The sequence below is a fragment of the Myotis daubentonii genome, chromosome 4, assembly GCF_963259705.1.
Source record: "Myotis daubentonii chromosome 4, mMyoDau2.1, whole genome shotgun sequence".
NCBI lineage: Eukaryota > Metazoa > Chordata > Mammalia > Chiroptera > Vespertilionidae > Myotis > Myotis daubentonii.
Window position 1 is genome coordinate 78,555,874 of NC_081843.1, and position 21,540 is coordinate 78,577,413.

General features: G+C 44.8%; 1 long non-coding RNA gene across 1 annotated transcript in view; it reads left to right on the forward strand.

The window, feature by feature from the left end:
• Positions 1-20,959, forward strand: part of LOC132232434 (uncharacterized) — a 40,097-nt gene extending 19,138 nt beyond the window's left edge. The window contains exon 5 of the long non-coding RNA XR_009452424.1: positions 20,307-20,959. This is a non-coding gene — a long non-coding RNA (uncharacterized LOC132232434). The remainder of the gene's footprint in view (positions 1-20,306) is intronic.
• Positions 20,960-21,540: the final 581 nt, after the last annotated feature.

Genomic DNA, 21,540 nt, shown 5'->3' on the forward strand with positions numbered 1-21,540 from the left:
ACAGTCTAGGATGCTTTCACCCCAATCTGCTCCTTCTGGTCTTCAGAAGAAAAAGATTGGAGTCAGAATTGCATTTTGGTGATGCTTTCCCAGCATTCCCTGGCTCCCTTCCTATTTCTTTTATTCAGGCATTTTCATTAATAGAATCCTTGCACATTTAATTCTTGTTTGGCATCTACTTCTCAGAATATCCAAACTAACACAGGCTAGTCAAGTACCTCCTGCATGGCTACTAGGGAAGGACAGTGAAGACAGGATCCAAACACCAGTGGGTGGTGACTTGCTGACCCATAAGTTCTCCCCTAACACTGGCATCTGGGATGCACTTTTCGGAGTGCCCTGTCTTTGGCCACAGAGGGCCTCAGCAGCAATGGTCCAAGCTGCTGCCCAGTGGAGAGGTGACTGTGGAGGAGCAGCCCTCAGCATTACCTGGAGTGGCACCTTGCCCAGCACATGCTCTCACCTCTTCCTTGTCTGTACCATCTCTGTGGTATGCAGGACACCTCTGGACATTGAGGTAACCTGGACTCAAAAGTAACAATGGAGGTGGGAATGAAGGAAGAGCAGACAGATGTGAGAATCTGGACCAATATCCTCAGTTTCTAGAATCAGACAGAAGACAAAGGAATGCCGTGCAGACACTGTTGCTTCCAAATGAGCACCTGGAGGCCAGAAAGAGAATTTGCTGGACAGGTCAACTTTCAACAATAGGCAGTGGACGCAGGAGGAGCCAGAGAACAAGAGAGGAGATACTGAGGCTCTTTAGGCCTTTTCACGCCATTTCTTGATCCTAAGTTTAGCTAACTATTGACAAACTCACAGGAAAGTAGTAGAACAGAGATCCTAAAGCAAAGATCTTCCACCCGCGAAGGGTCACTGACTCATGAGGTGCTAAGATGCCGTTAGAATCAAGTGGGGAAGGAAAGCTGCTTTCTTTCTGGTGGCCCAGCTCCACCAGAAGTGTGATTCCGAGTCCCTGGGATTCCTCAGGGGTTGGTTTGTTCCAATCTGGCAGGGAAATCTAGTCCCTTGTCCAGTGGGCCCAGAGCCTAGTCAGTCCAAGGCCTTGTTGGAGACAGAAAAGAGCTACAGCTGGGTACAGCTTCTGAGCCCAACCCAACCAAGATTATACTCTGGGGACTGGGCAGAGTCCTATTAGCATCTGCGAACTGGAGCAGGATTTGGGATTTGAAGAGGATAGATGATGTTTTCCAGGGCTCACACTCAGGCCTCGGCACCATCAGGCTCTGCTGGATCACCCCGGGCTCTCTCGGTTGTGAAGACTCTCTGGTTGTCTAAGGAAGAGATCTTGTGTCTCAGGCCAGTACTTTGCCCTCTCACCAAGGGTTTCATCAGGACTGAGTCTGCACACATTGAAAACACTGCAGAAATGTGGCCAGTGAAACGATTGTTTTTACTTCATTTTACAGAACAAATTGGCATCTTTTCATGAAAATTATGAATCGAAAAGAGGAAACAGAGAAGTTTCCAAACTTGGGGGACAGAGCAGGGATAGAGATGAACTAGAGCAGCTTGACATGTGCTTGTTAAGCCACCAGAGTTTGAGAGCTAAATTAAACTGTTCTCCGGACCCAATTCACAAGGCAACCCTAAGCACTTAGAAACACATGGCCAACAGGAACTGGACACACTAAATTAGCTACCAGATGCACAATCTAAACTGTAGGCATACAATTTGAATACCAATGGCCCCTCTGCCAAACTAGCAAATAACAAGCCTTATTGGGGAAGACGATCTCATTTCAGTTCATGCTGCTCTTAGAATCTAAGCAGCCTGCAGAGACTCAACATATCTATATCCTTCCTCCTCTCTGAGGAAAGAAGTTGTTTCCAAAGCCAAGCTCCCTGGCAGGGTCCTCAAGGTTGCTCTGGTATGGGCTCTGGGACATGAATGAATTATCTTTGATCTATTCTGGACACAGTTGCATGCACATGAATTCCACAGGTGCATGCCTTTTATTTGAAAAAAAAAAAAAGGTAATGGAAGTGGAGTTAGACCTTGGAACAATTTGTTCCATAAAACCAAGTGAATCATCTCCATAATGAGCAGTGTTGGCCAGAGCTGCAGCAAACACTGAATGGTCCCATTCATCAATTATTGAAGGGCCCTCTGCCTACCAAGGACACTCATTAATGCATTGAGGATTGTTTTTGGGTTTGTCTTTTTTGCCCTGGTACTCATTGTCCATCCCAAGGATCTGGACCTGCTTGCCATTCTGACTCAACAATGGTGTGCATTTCCCCTGAAGATAAGGGGTTAGTCAAGGAGAATTTTTACCAGAGTTTTTCTCCCCTCAGCTGAGGACCCAGTGCTACATGATGTCAAGTGCTTTGTCTAGGACCAGAAAGCAGAGAAGGGGTGTGTTCTGTGAGCCTGTGTCCCAGGAGCAGGTCTTGTCCAGTCAGCAAGCCTGTGTGCTAAGTCCTTGCTGCACAATGTGTAGTCTGTGGTGGGCAACCGAGAGCTTGCGGGAAACGCAGTCTCACCTCCACCCAAGACCTACAGACCAAAATCTGCATTTTTTGCTGAACTCTTGTGTCTGCAGCCAAGCTATGTTGCAACTGAGCCAGGATTTCATAAATGGAGTGCATCCCAGTCTTCTCTTTTCCCACTAAATTTATCATCATTACTCTGAAATGAAATCTGTTGTTACACTATTTCTTATTCTTGTAAAGGTGACATCCATTAAACTGAAACCTCTTTCATTTTGGCACTATACAGATCAGAACTTCATTTATTTGCCAATGGTGTTAGCAATTTCTTTGCTGAATATAGCTTTTTTACGGGGCTGACCGGCAGACTCTGAGCAACAGATGAATGATTACTCTAACACACGTTTCTGTGAAAGGGAGGGCTAAGGCACTACTTGGCTATCACCGCCAAGTAGCTCTGTTCGCCTGCCTCCTCACATTTTTATTATCATAACAGCTTGAACTAAAATTAACCTCTAGATAAAATTATCAGGGTAAGTATCCTTGAGAAAGTATATGCTTCTACAAGGTCAGATCTTTAAAGACTAAACATAGAGATTCTAGCAAAACACCCTGGGGGATCGGATTTATTTGGACAAGTCAAGGTAGGGGCTGCCGCCCTAGGCAAGGTCCCCTCAGAGGCCCCGACCTTTCGGAGAATCCTCCTTACAGACATTCCAACCAAGTCCCATGCCTCCCCACAGTTTTTGAATACTGGAAGAACATCTCAACTTTTTTGTGTGCGCTATTCACAGAGCCATGCCTATAAAACAACAACTTAATCTACATTATTAACATTCTCTCTATATTTTAAAAGTCTAGAATCTAGACTTTTAATCAGTGGTCGGCAAACTCATTAGTCAACAGAGCCAAATATCAACAGTACAACGATTGAAATTTCTTTTGAGGGCCAAATTTTTTAAACTTAAACTATATAGGTAGGTACATTGTTATTAACGTAATTAGGGTACTCCTAAGGCTTAGGAAGAGCCACACTCAAGGGGCCAAAGAGCCGCATGCGGCTCGCGAGCCGCAGTTTGCCAACCACGGGTCTAGATAAACAATAAAATAATATATCAAGCCCTGAGGTATAGCATTTTCTGATTTCCATGGTGTAAATAGTCCCATCATGACTGATTTCAAGCTAACAATGTACCATCACTGAACACAGAGTTGGGAAGAGAAGCGCAGTAGCACCGGCACCATACAGTATTTCCACTTTACTGACACAATAGACAGCAATCACCGGAGAACACAGATAATAGCAAAATAATTACAGAGTGATGCGTTTTGAATACTTATTACCTCTGTTTTTAATAAAATATATTCAGTTATAAGTTCAGAGGACTTAATTTTTAATAATGGCTGTGTTAAGCAACCAGCTCTTAAAATTCCAGGAAATTGAACATTGGCTCTTCCGAGCCAGTGCAGGTTGGCTTCCGGACACCAGTGCATGCTACAGTCTTTAGTGGCTCATCCTACTTGTTTTTAGTCCAAGACCCCACCAGAAACTTTATATTATACCCTCCTAGAGATTTCAGCACTCTTCTAATTGCAAATTCTTTAGTTTAAGGTTTTAAAGTCTGTGCTAGAAAATATTTTTTCTTTGAGATGTAAGAGGCACTCCACGTTAAGAAAAATGGGGAGGGTGGTGTTCTAGACTCCAAGAAGTTTTGAGAAATTCTGTAAGACTTCTCAGAGCCGATAATATACATTTTGAATCTTCCAGAAGAGTGTATAATGTTTGGTTATTACATTTATTTAGCAGGATATAGTTTAGAAAATGCTGCTACACTGTGAATGGACTTGGATAACATGGCAGTGTCACCACAGCCATCTTTGTACTTCTCCCCCAAGTCCCTACAGGGCAGATTAGGGTTCCTCTCCTGGAGAGTCCCCCTCCACACCATGGTCCTTGACCTGCTCTTAGAGACGTGGGTGTCAACCCATGTGGATCAAATGGTTAACGAACACTTGGGTATCACCTTTATTATCCCCCCAGCACGTAGGCCCTGATCGCTGTATCTTCCTAGGTCGCTGTATCTTCCTCGCCCTCTTACTGTAAGGGGAGCACGTGTAGAGGAGGGGGCGGGAGACTAATTCACACCCTCCCTTGCCATCGTCGGCCAGTTTGCTTTCAGACGCAGGCCTTACCCTTTCTCTGCTTTGCTCTGTATTATGGTGGGAAGGGGGTTGCTCAAGGAGAGAGGAGATCGCTAACCTCTGAAGGCTCCATTTTCCAGCTCCCCTGTTAGCTGGCTCCCAGCCAGGTTTGGCCTTTGGTGAGAGACTGAGGGAGGGAGGAAAAGAGAAATCGAGGTATTTGCCCCCACTTCCGCTTCGGGCAGTGTCTTTGGAGTGGATGCATCCTCTCCATTGTTCTGTTCTTGTAGGCTCATCCCTTTTTTCTTGGCTCCAGCTCGTACCATGCGTTCCCAACCCAGGAACGTGGCTTCCCAAGGTTGTCTTTCTGGCCTAGAATTGGTAGACACTTTCTGCTGCTGCTCTTCTCTGGGTGGCCTCACTCTCTATTGTTCGGCTTTGGCTCTTTTATCTGTTGTCACAGACACTGTGGTGCAGGTCAGCCATGAGAATTTTTAAAACATGCGATACCGGACTATTTAGTCAGGGCACTGACCTCTTTTCCCTTAGATTGTCAAATAAAAAAAAATGACAATAGCCAACAACAAATGCTGTACAGTGTGAATGAATCAAAATGATACCTATTTTTTGGTCAGAGAGGCAAAATTAAGATTGTTTTTTGATGTGTTGGAGAATTTCAGTGGTTTGTTTATATGTGTCATGAGCTGCTCTTTGTTTACAAACCAAAGGCTGCTTCCCGGAACACCTGAGACCTGCTGGCCGAGTCCTGTTCTGACCCATGGAGCATGCTCAGTGTGCTTTTGTTTTATTTTTAATTTTTTAAAAATATATTTTATTGATTTTTTACAGAGAGGAAGGGAGAGGGATAGAGAGTTAGAAACATCAATCAGCTGCCTCCTGCACACCCCCCACTGGGGATGTGCCTGCAACTAAGGCACATGTCCTTGACCGGAATTGAACCTGGGACCTTTCAATCCGCAGGCCAACTCTCTATCCACTGAGCCAAACCGGTTAGGGCTCAGTGTGTTTTTAGAGCGAGCTGGGGAATTGATGTTCCCCGAAGCAGCTGCAACTCAGGTGTGTTGACAGATAAACACCCTGAAGCTATTCCACACTGGTTCCCAAACACATGGAGGATGTGCTTGATAATGAACCCTTTGGATTGGCCTCCTTCTCTTGCCCATCTTACTTCTCTACTTGTAAGTTTCCAGGATCCCCTCCCAGCTAAACTACTTGCATTCAAATCCTGTCTCTGGGTCTTTTGGGGCTCTTAACCAAGAAACCTGTGTAACCTATTTCCTGCATTAAATTCTCTCTTCTGTAAGTACTTGCGTGATTTCGGTTTTCTGGTTAGATGCCAACTAATACACCCGCCATAGCCCCCCCTTTCTACCCTGCTGGGAAGGGGCGGAGACCTGCCAGGCCACTGTTCCCCAGGGCAGCCCCAACAGGTAGGCCTAGGTCAAATTATGTAAACTGAGAATCTAGCAGGGGCAGAGAACCCCCATTATCACTATGTATGGCCTCACCAAACAACTCTGCAAGGCTGATGGAAGGCATTTGAATCTGGCCTGTTTTGATTTCAGGTGTTAATTCTCTTCTAGAAGCCAAGTCTTAGTGCTCATCTTATTCTTTTCTTTCTCAGGATTTAGTGTGCCCATTCTAGTTCTCTGGTGCCTGGGGCACTTGCCAAAGCAGTGAGTTGGCAGCAGCCTTGTGGTGGGCTGCTCAGTGGGTTGTTCAGTGGGTGGACTACTCAGAGTATATGCCACCAAGCAAAGAGATTTGGAAGGGAACCTATATGTGACATTTCAAAACAAGTGATCATGAGAATAAAAAGATTTTTGTGGCCTAAGGTTGTTTGTTTTTCATGACATCTATGCACCACGTTGTGTCACTATCGATAGACACACAGTCCTGTGTAGTGATGGCCTCTGGAGTTGTGTGGGGCAGCGGCCCTGGGAAAAAGAGGCATAAGCACAATTTTATGCTGATGGTCTCCATAGATTTCAACCTGGTTTGGGGTCTTTAATATACAGGAAAGTAGAAATCAAGACATTCCCAGTGACTGCATGGCAACCTGACTCCCAGGAAGTAAAAAAAAAAAGTAGAGATCTAAACAAAACAAACACCAAACCAAGGTTTTGTTTAAAAAAGACACCAAAGGGAAGCAGGCGTGGTGAAACGTCCCCAGGGAAATCACCCATGTAGGGCGTCAGCATGGGGAGAGGCTGAGGAGAAGAGAGGGCCCTTGGCTCCCACAGCTCATTGCAGCAGAAGGAAGAGGAAAATAACACGATTAGCATGTTTCTCCTTCCTTTGATTAAGAAGACAGAAGCGGGCAATCTGCTGTTTGTGCAGAAAGGCCACCGGGAAGGGAGAATCGAGCTCTGTTCCGAGAAACTGCTGTTTAAAAATGCAAGAAGTACGCAAAGCAAAGCAGGAGCTCGCTGTAGTGCAGGCCCCTGGCCGGGAAGACGGAGCACCCAGAGGTGCCTGCTGAGAAAGCCACAGGTTGTCCAGGGAGCTCTGTGTCCCGTGGAGGGCCGGTGTGTCTTTCCTCCACAGCTGTGGCTCTTGGTGGCACTCCCTGGCTCTGACTCCAGCTAAGGAGTACCCTTTGTAAGGAGAGAAGAGCCACCCACCCCTACCTCTGCGGCCAAACTCCTCCACTCACTGACCAGTGCTGTCCATTTTTAGAATGAGTTACAGTGCCCACCCCCTCTCCTCTGCCCTCTATCCAGGGGGTGATGGTAACTATTTTTGATGGGAAATAAGGTGAGCCAGTGTCTCCAATGGGATGAGGTCACTCTGAACCTCCCCTCTCATCCCCGCCCCTGAGCGCCCCCCCCCCTCCCCGCCAAGTTTGAAAGGCCTTCATGTAGCCAGGAGAATCAGGGACCTCATTTGAAGGCGCCAGCATAATGGCCTGCCCGCTGGGCCAAACTATCCTGAAGCCCCGAGAATTACACTTGGCTTCAATCCACTCCCTCCTGGGGAAGCAGTTACCAAGCAAGGTCCCCTCATCAGGCGCCTCTGGCTGCCTTTGATATTCACATTCACCATCTGAAAGGCTGTTGGTCAGAGGGATATAGTCTGACCCAAGGTCTTCTAGGTTCCTTTCCGATGGCAGGTATATTCTACCTCCGTTAATTTGTAGACCAACTAGATTGTAAGGTGTGTAGACAGCAGCCATCTGAGCATTCCCCTGTGATTAGTTTAAGGCTACTCTCATCGTAGGTACTTAATTGCTATTTAACTTTGTGAATAATTGGCCCTCAGGCCTTGCACCTCTCTCAGTTACAGCAAACCAGCCTTGCGAATAAGAACAGAAATGAACAATCTTCTTTCCTGAACCCCAGGGGTCTTTTTTCTCCATACCCACCTGGTAGATAGGATCATCTTCAGGCCTCTTTTGTCTTTGTAAAATGGGAGTAGTAATAGAACCTTCTTACAGGGACTTAATGAGGTCAGGCATATGAAACAGTACAGTATCTAATGATTGCTATTATTATTATTATTATGTTGTTATTTCTAAAATGAAGCATATTTTCTCTAGGAATTCTGTGAGCAAGATGGGAGTCCTCTTCCCTTGAAGGAGAAGAGGGCACCCTACAAATGTGGCCGATGCAGAAGGGACCCAGTGGGAGTGCCGCTGCTATTCCGCGGCTCCTGGCAGCCATTTCTCAGTGAGGAAGCATTTGCATTCCAAAGTCTGCCTGCAAATCCAGTGGAGCCCACAGACATGTATCTTCCCTTCCGCTCTGGCCAAGTGTGGCCAATTCCTTGAGAGAAGCACCGCCTGCAGCGCTGCCTTGGGTTCGGATGGGTGCTCCCCTTGCGTTTGTCTTGCTTTTTGGTCGAGACAACTTATTCTCAGCTTAAGCCGGGGAGATTATTAGCACATGGAAGAGAAGTGACTTGTTGTACCTGTGCTCTGTGAAGTCGCAGCGCCCACAGCCAGCTCTGAGCTGCACCTTGTCTGCAAATTCAAGAGCACAGAGGTCAGCCAGGATGATGTTGGTTCTGCGACCCACCTTGTGAGAAGGGCTTTGCTGAAACGCTACATCATTACTAACGTGTGTCCTAGTCTTTTAAAATCAAGGGCTAATGTAATAACTGTCATTTGAAGAATGTTTATGTGCCTCCTATAAAACCCTCACAGGACACATTATTGTTGCTGGTGTTAATACCCTTAGTCCCAGCTCCAGTAACAATATCTTACATTTGTAATGTGTTCAGCAGGGCAAGTCATGTTACAGATAAATAAATGAGGTGAGAGATCTGAAGTGATGGTGTGAGGCTGAGCTGAGCCTCCCGTCCAGGTGTTCCAGATGTTCGGGATCCTTAACCTGCCATACGGTGGGGGCCACACTGGCGAGCATTCTATTCTGTATGAAGAGTCCTCTAACAATTAGGACCAGAGAAAAGCTTTAATCGCCTGTGACCTTGTATTAGCTAGTCTCTTCTTTTGGCTTTGGGCTAACAAAAGTACAGGTCAACCACGACCACATCAGTCTAGGCTTTTGGATTTCAAACTCCCCCAACCCTTTGTGTTTCCTTTGATTTTCTAACTCTGTTTTAATGACCTGATGGTTTGTGCCTTTTATTGGATGCCATTTTCATCCTTTGGGGAAGTAAATGGGGAGTACGTTTTAAGGAAGACAAATCAATCAGCCACTGCAGTTTTACTCAGCAGGAAATAGGACCACAGAACTTTTCCTTTAGTCCAGATGTTTTGTTGCTCTGCCCTCTAGGGAAAGATCTAGTCCGAGTAGAGCTGCCAGATAAAATACAGAACGCCCAGTTAAGTTTGAATTTTACATAAATAATGAATAATTTTTGTATAAATATGTCTCAAATATTGCATGCTAGTTTTTTATACTAAAAATTATTCACTGTTTATCTGAAATTCAAATTTAACTGGATAGCCTGTATTTTATCTGCTAAATCTGGCAACCCTAATTCAAACTGACAAAGATCCTAGATATGTATGTTGCTTTTGCACCCATGCGTAAAATAGCTAAGGATAAAGGTGCAAAATTAAAACAAGTTTATAATAATAGTTAAAAATCCTGAAGATGAGCTGGACACAATTAAAATCAAAGCTTGATCAACTGGCCTTTGGAGACATGTAGGTCTGGCCGGAAGTCGTTGTCCATGCCCACGGGCGGCATGCTCTACCCAGGCTGGATCTGACTTAGGTTGGGGCCCTGAAGACCACCGACCCGCCTCTGGTTTCCCAGCAGCTGTCAAGCAGCACTGGGCTGGATCGGCCTCTCCACCATAAACCAAGGCAGGTTTTCCCAGCCTTTGATTTGGAATTTTTAAATCGCAAATTTAACTCCTGCCTTCAAATAAAAGAGGCCAAATTCTTTCTCTGCCCCAGTCAAAAAATGTCTGCCAGTTACTTCTGGGACACCTGGGTATATTTATAGGAACTCCCAGAGTTCCCTCATGTCTCCCTCCAGTCCCCTCATCATGGTCTGAAGCCCTCATTCAATGAAGGGTGCCTGCTGCAGCACAGTCAGTGAGCACAGTGGGCATGGCCGGTGGCTCCCTCTGCCACTGGCACTGGGCCCCCGAGCCAGAAGCCCCACGAGATGACCTCATGGTCTCACATTTCCTCTGGTCTCATCTCTCTGCTGTGCTCTGGGGGCAATGGGGAGGGGCGTCTTTCCTGAACTCTGTCCCCAACTCTACTTGAGCCTCTATAAGTGAGAGAGTTCTTCAAGACAACAGCGCTTCTGCCTTTTCCCGAAGTCCTCTCCACGGGGCTTCAATGGCCCATCCTTGGGTCCTGGCAAGGGACAGGCACCTCAGGTCTCTTTCTTTCCTCCAGAGAGCATGTTCAAAGCTTCCTCCTCATGCAGATCAGCTCATGATATGCATTGGTCTTGATTATTTTCCAACAGTTTGCTAGACACCTAACTAAAGCTCTCACTGTGATCCTCTTGGCACAAACCATGTCTGACAAGGGAGCACTAGATGGGCTTAGAGAAGGTCTGGTTGTGATCCTAATTTGCTTAAACCCGTGTTTCAAAGACATTGGTACAAAAAGACACGGTCAAACACTATCCCCCTTCCCCTGGATGCTGCTCTTTGGGGACTCCCTTTCCCCAGCTTTTTGACCTCTTTGAGACCGTGGGCCTTTGGGTCTATTACCTGTAGTCACCATCTTGCACTCTCACCTGCACAGGCCTCAGGCATCACGCAGTGTCCCTTCTGTGCCTGTAATAGCTCTTTCTCAAGTTCTCTTATGGGTCTGCCTTGATTCTTAACATCCTCTTTTATTCGCTCCCTCATTGACATCCATGCCTTTAACTACCACCCACTCGCTGACAACTCCAAAATTGAAATCCATAGTCCAAACGTCCTTCTTCTCTTTGATACTGGCCCTCCCATTTATAACTTCTAACTAAATATTTTTACCTGGATTCCCTCCTGGCCTCAAAACTCAAACTGTCCAGCGTGAAATAGTTTACTTCTTCCCACTCGCAGCGTCTGCATCATGCTGCATTTCCTACTCTGCATAATGACACCGCTGTTCAAGTCTGAAACCTAGGAATCATTGCCCACTGCCCTTCCCACTTCAGCGAGGGCCCACTAACTGTACTTATTATGTATCTCTTGCATCTGTCTTGTCTGTTGCACATCCCCTGTCATTGCCAAGATTTAGACATTTTCCCACCTGGACCATTCAACAGCTTCCAAAAGATCTCCCTGCTACTATCATCTCTCCACTCCCCCCTCCCCCTCCTTCTAGCCCCACTCGCCACATGACCATCAGAGGCATCTTCCTAAGCTGCAGATGTTGTCACCTCCTTTGACATGGCACTTAGAGCTCTTCATCAGCTGGACCCTCCTTCTCCAGCTATGTGTTATTAATATTTTACCTACTGGAATCAACCAATTAAAAATATTTCTTGAACACCTTCTACATGCTTAAGATTGTGTTAGGACTTGTAGGGGGTCATAAAAGAGGTTTAGTGCATGATCTTCAACTCGAAAGGCTTTCAAAATTAACTTGTGGAAAGAATTATTACATAGTTAAGTAATTGTGTAGTATAGACTACAAAAGCGAATGAAGGATATTTCCAGGTTGGTTTTCTAAGGTTCATAGAAATCCACAAAAATATGTACATGTATCAATTATGCACGTGTCGTTCCCTGGTAATAAGTTCGTAATACACATTTGCCTTGGTAATGCTAGCTACTTTCACCATGAAGGGGGAAGGAGGTCACCTCTGTCAGGCAACACGCTTTCATTAGTTTCAGTGCTTACTTCACAAAACTATCTTATTGCACATTCGTTCTACTCTCATTTCAGTAGGAAGGAAAATAGTCTGTGTAATTGAAACAAAAAATGGGCCATTGCTTACACTTTTTAGAGGGATATAAATCAGAAAGAATCAACATTGGGTCAAACAGGAAAGTAAGGAAGAAAAACCACTCATCACTGTGTTATGGACGGCGTGTTTGTTTCCCACTGAAATTCACATGTCATAGCCTGAGCCCCAATGTGATGGTATTTGGAGGTGGGGTAATGAGTTCATGGGGGTGGAGCCCACAGGAATGGGACTAGTGCCCTTGTAGGAAGAGACCGTAGAGAGGTGATCTGTCTCTCTGCCAAGTGAGGCTATGGGAGACGGTAACTTACCTACAAGCTAGGTGCTCAGCAGACACCGTACCTGCTGGCGCCTTGATCTTGGACTTCCCAGTTTTCCAGAACTATGAGAAATAAATGTTTGTTGTTTATTTTTTTTAAAAAATATATTTTATTGATTTTTCAGAGAGGAAGGGAGAGGGACAGAGAGTCAGAAACATCGATGAGAGAAACATCGATCAGCTGCCTCCTGCATACCCTCGACTGGGGATGTGCCTGTAACCAAGACACATGCCCTTGGCTGGAATCGAACCCAGGACCCTTCAGCCCACAGGGCGACACTCCATCCACTGAGCCAAACCAGTTAGGGCTAAATGTTTGTTGTTTAAACCACGGTCTATGGTGTTTTGGTGTAGCAGCCTGAACTGATTAAGACAAACTCTTTAGCATAAAAACCTAAATCAGCGTTCTGCCCAGCTCCCAGATAAGGAAATCTAGCTCCAAGCAGAGAGCCTCTCAATCCACAATCTAATGCAGGTCTGCCTCTTCCATTATGAACCCGGGGCAGGCTGGCCCATTGTGATGCTCCCCTCTGGTCCAATCCTCCTGCAGAACTCCATGGGGAGCCACAAGCGCCCAGCTTTTTTCCTCCTGGAAATAGATGGAGTCAGCTTTGCAGCAAGGAGACCAATTTAGATGGAACATGGTGCTTATTACTTTCCCTGTGGAAACTGTCCTTAGGTGAGGTAGCAGAAGTGCAGGAAAGTGATAGCTCTCCGTGTTCCTGTTCACTAACAAAGGAAACTGTGCTAACGGTTTAAATCTGCTGGAGGGTTTTCCTGAACGTTAGACTAGGAGCCAGGAGGCTTGAGCCCTCATCCTGGCTCTGCTGTCTTATGTGCCTAATTAGCCCTTAATTCCTTGAGTCCAAGACTCCTGATTCCTTACACTGGTAAAGTCTCCCTGGCAATGAACACGTTTTATGTGAAAACATTTCAGGAAGTGTGGGTCCCTAAAAATACAGGGTGTCTGAGACTCCTACCGCAACCTTTTAAAGTGCCCCCGGGCTATTTATAGCTGCGGGTCACAATCCCTTGGTGACTTGCCTCTGTGCGGAGTTCTTTCTGGAGAGCACCTGCTCACCTGTTCCCGGGCCAGAAGGACCTACAGCATTAACACAGTGTTTTTAAAGTTTTGAAAACACTTTCATACACATCATTTCAGTTAATTCCCGCAACACCTATTTGAAATAGTGGAGCAAGGATTATTCTTATTCTTATTCTTATTTTAGGGATGAGGGAACCAAGGCTCAGAGTCCAGGAATGTGTCACATCTTTTAACTCCTAACTCCCTTGCTTCTCTCTCTGCCTCTCCTAGGGCTCACATGTCAATTTCTCAGATCCTTCTTCATCCTCTGTGCCTTCCAGATTAGAGCCTAGAAGTTTGGGTTGGTCTTCCCACCCCACCCTACAGACAAATGTTTTCTCTTGTTCCTTTTCATCTCAGGTTGTCTATAATTCTTTATCTGGGAGGAAAGGAGAAGTCCTAGCTTTTCTATGAGGATATATTGTGTGCCTCCTCTTCCCCAGGTATTCTACCCATTCCCATCCTTCTTCCCTTTTACTCAGCATCACTATGAAAACCATGTGCTTATTCAGCAAATGTTCCTCGAGTTTCTGCTTTTTCCAGGGCACTATTTAGTTACTTAGTAGTGAAGGTAGCAGTATAGTTGATGGGGGGGCAGCTATTTACATTTCTAAGTGGTATGTCTTTCATGATTACTCTTTATTTTTCTACATTGGGATTTTCAGCCTTGGATTGTAAATTACACAAGGATGGGTTCCTGCATTTTGAACTCACCCCTAGTAGGTGCATGAAGAGAGAGACTTCAACAGGGCATTTTTGTCTAACTCTGTGATTTCCACTGATATCAAAAGCCAGGACTAGTAGAAACCTGAAAATAAAACAGTTTCATCTTAAAAGAAATAGCTAAGTAAATAGTGGCAGAAGCAAGATCATTTTAATTATTGAATAGTATATGGTCCTTTAAAAAACATTTTTATTGATTTCAGAGAGGAAGGGAGAGGGAGAGAGAGATAGAAACATCAATGATGAGAGAGAATTATTGATTGGCTACCTCCCACACGCCCCACACTGAGGATCGAGCCCGCAACCTGGACATGTGCCCTGACCGGGAATTGAACCTTGACCTCCTGGTTCATAGGTTGGCGCTCAATCTCTGAGCCATGCCGGCTAGGCAGTATATGTTCTCTAGTCATTATTTCTAACACTGCACAGGTTCTCCTATACCCAGCTGCTGGGTTAATGGACTTTTTCTACTAAGGACCAGCTCCATTTACAAATGCTCATTTGTGCCTCTGCTTCATGAAGCCTGTAGTGAAGTGTAAGTTCAAGGCCTTCTTAATTCATTAGTCGGTAACGTATTGATTCTGAAAGCTACAGACCCTGTGCCTTGTCATCATTTTCATAAAGCATTCCTCAGGGTGGTGTTCACTGTAAAATATTGAGCTTATTAAGAGTTTTGGGGCTTCTGATTAACTTTCACAGCAAAAGCTATGTTAAGTAAATTAGGTACCAAATAAATCTAAAATGACTGTGGAAAGTCATCAGCTAAATTAAGACGCTGGCAGCTCACATAACAAGATGCAAAGCCCTGGTAATTAAGAAAAATAATCACCTTTGCTGCTGAGAGGACAGGTTTGACCCCAGTGAAGCAGCTCCCACGGCATGTTTTCTAATGGATAAATCTTGCTCTTTTGTTCTGCTGTGAAGGGGAAGCAGGGCAAGGGATCCCTGTCTGTATTCCAGTATTCACTCCATGCCCTCATGCAGACATTTATGTCTGGGGAATAATCTAGCTTGAGGCAGAAGGACAGAGTCATAGAATTACCCAAGATCTCTTGTAGCTGACTCACAACTCTTCTCCCTTCTTTCCTCTCTTTAAGAGGAAAAGACAAACAAACAAAAACAAAACAAAACAAAAAAAACAACCAAAAAACCACAACAAAACAAAACAAAAACAATCACCATTATAGACTCATTTACAGGTATGGTCATGTGACCAATGAGATCTGAGTGGGATCACTGGATATGGGTTCTGGGAAGCCTCTTCAAAAGGGACAGATGTGAGTGGCCTGACCGCCTTTCTTCTGCTCCTTTGCCCTTCTGTCCTTTCCGGCTGGAGGGCAGCAGCCATGTGTGAAGGAGGACAGAGCAGGAAGCCCCGTGTCTACTGGTTGCCTTCTTATTTGGGGAGAAGAACCGCTATCAGTTTAAACCATTTTCAGCAGGATTTTCTTGTTTGGCCTCAAATACAGACCTTTTAGGATTTTTCTAGCTCAGAGGATAAGTCCTCAGCAGTGCTGTAGGGTTTAGTAGAAGTAAAATAATAACCACCAGAACAACAGTAAGGGTAACAAAGTACATGACACATTTTCAGACAATGACATGAACTTTTCTGGAGAACTCAGGGCCAAATCCACGAATACAGGACCAGTGTAAGCATTATTGTCACTTGGCCCTTCAATTCCCTTCTCAGGAGATAATTTTCCATCAATCCCAGTGGACTTATTTGAGAAACAGGATTATGTCTTCCTTGCTGACTTCTTGGAATGATGCATCTGTGTTTGCTTTCTTGGGATCTAGCATTTAAACCCCTCCTGCTCCAAGGAAAGCTTCTAAAGGTTTAAAATAAGATGGTGTTTCTTGGCTATACCCCCTTCACCTGCCATACTTTGGTTCTTTTACATAGTCCTGAAAAGTGAAGCAATGACAACAAAGATATATTCAGACCAAAAATAAAAGGAAGAAGGGAGAATAAGAGGATGATGAAATTTAACTCTCATGAAACATGATCTCCGGGTCACACTCTGTTTGTCATGCCATCCACATACACTTTGAACACTCCTTGGGCATTCAAGAAGGTACTAGAAGGTGGAAGAGATGTTGGAAGCAATTTGAGAGGGAGGGACCCCAACACCCCTGATGGTAGAGAGGAGCCAGGTTCAATCGTCTGGGTGTGCTGGAGAACAAGCATGCATGGTGGCATGATGCCCTCTGGCTTCACTCAGCTGGCTGTGAGCGGAGGGACAGGAAATGGAAAGTAACAGCTGCCCACACAATGGCCATGGCGGGGAATCTGATTTTCACCCCGACTGATTGTTCCCATTACATGGGCTCATTTCATTCCTTTGAAAATCACTATGGATTTTGGGCTGCGAAGAAATGGCATAATCTGTCACTTAAATGTGTGGTGTGTAATGGGGAAAATATGGAAAGAGTTTGAAATCTTTTTAACAATTCTTAGCATGAACAATTTAAGATTCAGCACTGCTTCAGATCAAATAAATGATGTCACCATCCTCTTTATAATTCAGCCCACAGTAAATAAACACTTAGCTTTCATGATCTTCCATAGAGAGGTCCTCTAATGACCTACATAAAGCCAACTGCATTTGATGGGGAATATTCTCAAGAGTATAGGAAATGGTACTGGACTGGGGCTTAGAAGAGCTGGGTTCAGTTCCACCTCTGCCACTATTTATGTGACTGACCCTGGGTGAGTCACTTCGTCACTCCTGGGCAGTAATCACTCATCTGTAAAACAGGAAACTGGATTGGATGCTCTCTAATGCCTTCCAGCGCTACCATTTCATGGTTCTCTGGTGTCCGGCCCATCAACTCACCTAGGTTTTCCTCTGTACGTGCCACACAAGTTGCACGCTAGAGGTCACATTTAGATAACCACTCATAACACATCCGTCTGAGCCTGGTAAACATGCCCCATTTCCTTTAATAGACGGCCCTCAGCGGCTAGATGGTGACTGGCCTGGTTTCTCATTAGAAACATCTTTAAATGAAATTGTGTTGTTTCCCTTTCTGGCCAGCTGAGGATTGGAGCGGGGGGTGGGGGGGGGGCGGTTGAGAAACAGGTATCTCTGACTCAGAACTTTCCCTTTGGGTTAAATGCTATTTTCTTTCTTTCACACGTGACCCCTAAGGCAGGCCAATCATTCATCCATGGGGCAAATTCTTCCTGAAGTTTCCATTCTTTTCCTCCTCCAATATTACTTCTGAGTAGCATGTTGAAATGTTGTGCTGTCCAGCCCCCTTCCACCTGGGACGTGTATCATTCCTGTGTCCAGCATGTCCACCCTGAATGCGTACCCGCCATTAGTCACCTAGTAGTCACCTCAGTGATCACATTGGTTATCAGAGAAAGACCACATTCATATTACTTTTATTACAATATGTTGTTATAAGTGTTCTGTTATACTACTAGTGCTTGACGTATAAATTAAACTTTATTATAGGCATGCATGTATAGAAAAAAAACATAGTATCTATAGGGTTCGGTACTATTTGCAGTTTCATGTATCCACTAGGGGTCTTGGAATGTATACCCCATGGATAAGGGGGGAATACTCTATCCAAATGAGATGATTCCAATAACCTGAAATGGTAAGTGTTACAGAAGCTGCCCTGAAAGTACTTATAGATCAGTTACCTGCTGGGAAAGGAAGGTGTCAGAGAATCTATTTAGGAGTAATTGGAAAAACTTAAAAAATTTTAAATGTTGATACTCCATTTAAGTTCTCAGTAATCCCGTTATATCAGTGATCAGTAGGGCTTTGTTTTGGAGGCTCTGAGACTGCTGCTAGCTGCTGCTTCCACCACCATGGAGATTCTATTTTAAAAAATATTTTTTTCATTATTAGACTTTCCATTTGGTTATCTTACAAATTTCTCTGCTTTTTGTTCAAAATGCCCCATTTTGCCCAGTGAGTTCTATTTCTGCCTCATCTTGATGAACATTTTAAACATATTCATTTTAAAATCACTTTCAGATTAACCTAATATTTGTAGTTCTTTGGGTATAATTTCTCTTATTTTTGCACCAGTTGATTATCTCTGAGCAAAGTGAATTTCCTTATTTGCTTTCAGCTCATCTGCAGTAGAAATTACCTTCTTCAAGTGTCCTATGCATGCCTGGGCTGCAGAGACAGCCCTGTAGCTCCATTTTGAGCTTACTTCTGACAGGGTCCTAAGAGGTTTGCCAGTTTCTCAACTTTCTCTCTCTCTCTCTCTCTCTCTCTCTCTCTCTCTCTCTCTCAGAACGGCGTGGCAGTTCTGGTTTTTCAAGGCTGACTCTTACTCCAATAACAGGGATTATCACTTGCTTCCAAGCCCAGTCCTTGCACTATAGACAAAGGTTTCCCCAACTCCAGCTTTGTTCAGGGAGTCCATTCCATTTCCCCCACTTGCAGGGACTATGGCCTCTGCTCTTGTCCCCCTTTCCTACATGCCCAGCCTGTAACCTGTGAGAAAACCTGGGGCCAGGTTTGCTTACTCCTTGGGCCACGAAACCCCAATTCTACTCAGCGTCAAGGGGCCCCTCCTCATTTCCGGCACTTTGAGTTTTATCTTGTTTTTGAACTTGACAAATATTGTTAAAATATTTACCCAATGTTTCTGTGTATTTGCTGGGGAGGGAGCTGAATCCAAGGAGTATCTTCTCTCTTTCCCATTTCTCTGGTTGGGGATGGGAGCAAGCTTGGGAAAAGTTTTGTCTATATATTTTGAGGATATGGTGGCTTTGGAGGGAATGGGTGCAGATATTACCAGCAGTGGTGACCCCATATATTCTAGAATGAATATGAAGATAGTCTTGATGTATTTAATATTAAATGTTATGTAAATCCCTGAGAGGATTTGGAAGGGTAGAAAGACAAGAAGTTAGGAGCTGTTTTCAGCATTGGATTTGGGGAGAGGTAACCTAATTCTAAGGGTAATGGGCTAGGGCCGCTTTGATTCCGGGGACTATTTCAGTTTTGCAGCTATTGGAGAAGGAGCCCACAATCTGGTGAAATACGTACCACCGCATCCTAGCTGAGGCATCATCAGAACGAGCGAAATAACAGAAGTGTTTTGTGTGTGTGTGTGTGTGTGTGTGTGTGTGTGTGTGTGTGTGTGTGTATCTCAGGACTTCATTTTTCTTTTTTAATCTATGAAAGTTTCTCAGCCTCAGCACTGTTGACATTTGGGCCAGATTATTCTTTGTGGTGGTGGACTGTCCTCTGAGTTGTAGGCTATTTAATAGCATCTCTGGCCTCTATCCACCAGGCTCCAGTAGAACCCCCAACCTTAGTTGTGGCAATCAAATGTCTCCAGACATTGCCGGGTGTCCCTGTGTGTGTATAGGGGTGGGGGTTGGAGTGGCGGGTCCACCCTCCCTCCATTGAGAATCTCTGATCTTTGAGATAGGGATTGTCCTATCTAATTGGCTCAATCAATCACTTGACCAAGATGTACTGAGAGCTTTCCAGGTAGCAGGCCCTGGCGCACAAAATAAATGCAGACCCTCTTCTACAATTGTGCACAGCCTCATAGTGGAGACAGATATGGGAACAAATGTGGGAATTATATTACAGTGTCGGAGTGACAGAGGGTGTGGGGACGGACTGGGGAGAGCCTGAGAGAGGTGACACTTGGCTGGACTTCACCCAGGAAGGGGGATTGTGGGGAACCAAACATGCACGATGATGAAGGTAAGAGAGGGCAGGCTGTGCTCAGAAAATCCAAACATCAGTTCTTAACATTTGAAAGGGATGCTTCTTTTTAAGAATCCTCAATATTGAAAACACCATTAAGACACAGAGTTTTCACAGGACTGTACCTTTTTATATTCCTAAAAACATGCAAGCTTTCCAATCCTTGCCAACACTTCTTCTTTTCCGAGTTTTTTGGCTTTTTTTTTCAATAGTAGCCATCCAAATGGTGTGAGGTGGTATAGCTTGCAATATGGATTTTGATATAGCCTATGGGTTCTGTTTCTCTGGAGAACCCTGGCTAATACAACTCTCCATGACGGTTCTCTACATACAGTAGCCAGAGGGAGCTCCTTAAAATAACAACCAGCATGCCACTCCTCTGGTCAAAGAAATGCCCAATAGTCTTCCATTTCCAACAGCACAAGAGCCAAGTATTTACATGGCCCCTAAGGCAAGGCCCACGAGGTGAGGTCATAGGTGCTCTGGCCTGTGTATTCCTTTTCTAATGCTGTTTCTTTCTCTTCTCCCTTCAGGCTGGTTCAAGTTAAAGAGTGCTGTTGTAAGGAAGAGTGGACATACGTGGACAATTCAAGGACAGGAAACAAGTTACCTGTCAGAGGCCTAATGGGAGTCAGAATTGGGAACAGGTCCATTCCTCAATCAAATATCAAGGCTACCCTTCCTGTCTCTCAGGAGTTCACAGTTTCTCTTTGTTCCCCTCCTCACCCTACCCCCACATCTGCTCTCTTCTCCTCTGCCCTCCTCTGCTTGCTCATATTGCACATGGCCTTCAAGTGGCTGACTTATGATCATCAAGTTGGGCCAGATCATTTATGCCCCAAGTCACCAGTCATTCAGCAGTGCTAAGTAAATGCCTATATGTGACAGGCCCTGTGGATAAAGCCATGAAGAAACCCAACAAAGATGTTTTTCTAGAGCTTAGGTTAGAGCAGTGTCGGTAAACTCATTAGTCAACAGAGCCAAATATCAACAATACAACTATTGAAATTTCTTTTGAGAGCCAAATTTTTTAAACTTAAACTATATAGGTAGGTACATTGTTATTAACTTAATTAGGGTACTCCTAAGCTGGCCTTTGCTAAAAACGTCCTCAATCTGATTGAGGTACGTTTGCTGAGGTCACCCCCTTCCAACTTTCCCATCCACACTCGTCTTGTATGCTTGTTCCGTCTATCTTCTTTAGTTCATCCTCTCTATATGTCCAAATCATCTCAACATGCCTTTCTCAATCCTTGACACTACATCTTCTTTCACTCCACAACGTTCCCTAAAATTAACTTAATAAACTTTACTTAAAGTTTTAAGCCAACTTCGCACTGTACATGTGCGCCCACACGTGGTATTTTGTGGAAGAGCCACACTCAAGGGGCCAAAGAGCCACATGTGGCTTGCGAGCCTCATGTGGCTCGCGAGCCGTGGTTTGCCGACCACTGGGTTAGAGTGTGTGTCTAGGGGTGGGAGTTGGGGGGAGAGGAGAGATATAAAAATAAACAAGGTGAATATGAAAAGTATATATTATGCCACATGGTTAAAAGTGTTTCAGGGAAATAAAGCTAGGAGAATAGAGAAAATCAAAGGGGTGTGATACTATACAAGGTGGTAAGGGAAGGGCTCAGTGAGGTGACTCTAAGGAAATCTGCAGGAAGGAAGGAAGGAGCAAAGAGAGGAGCGTGGCTGGGGAGAGGAGGAGTGGGGTCAGTTGCTGTGGCTTTTACTTTGGGCGAGGCAGCATTATTGGAGAATTTT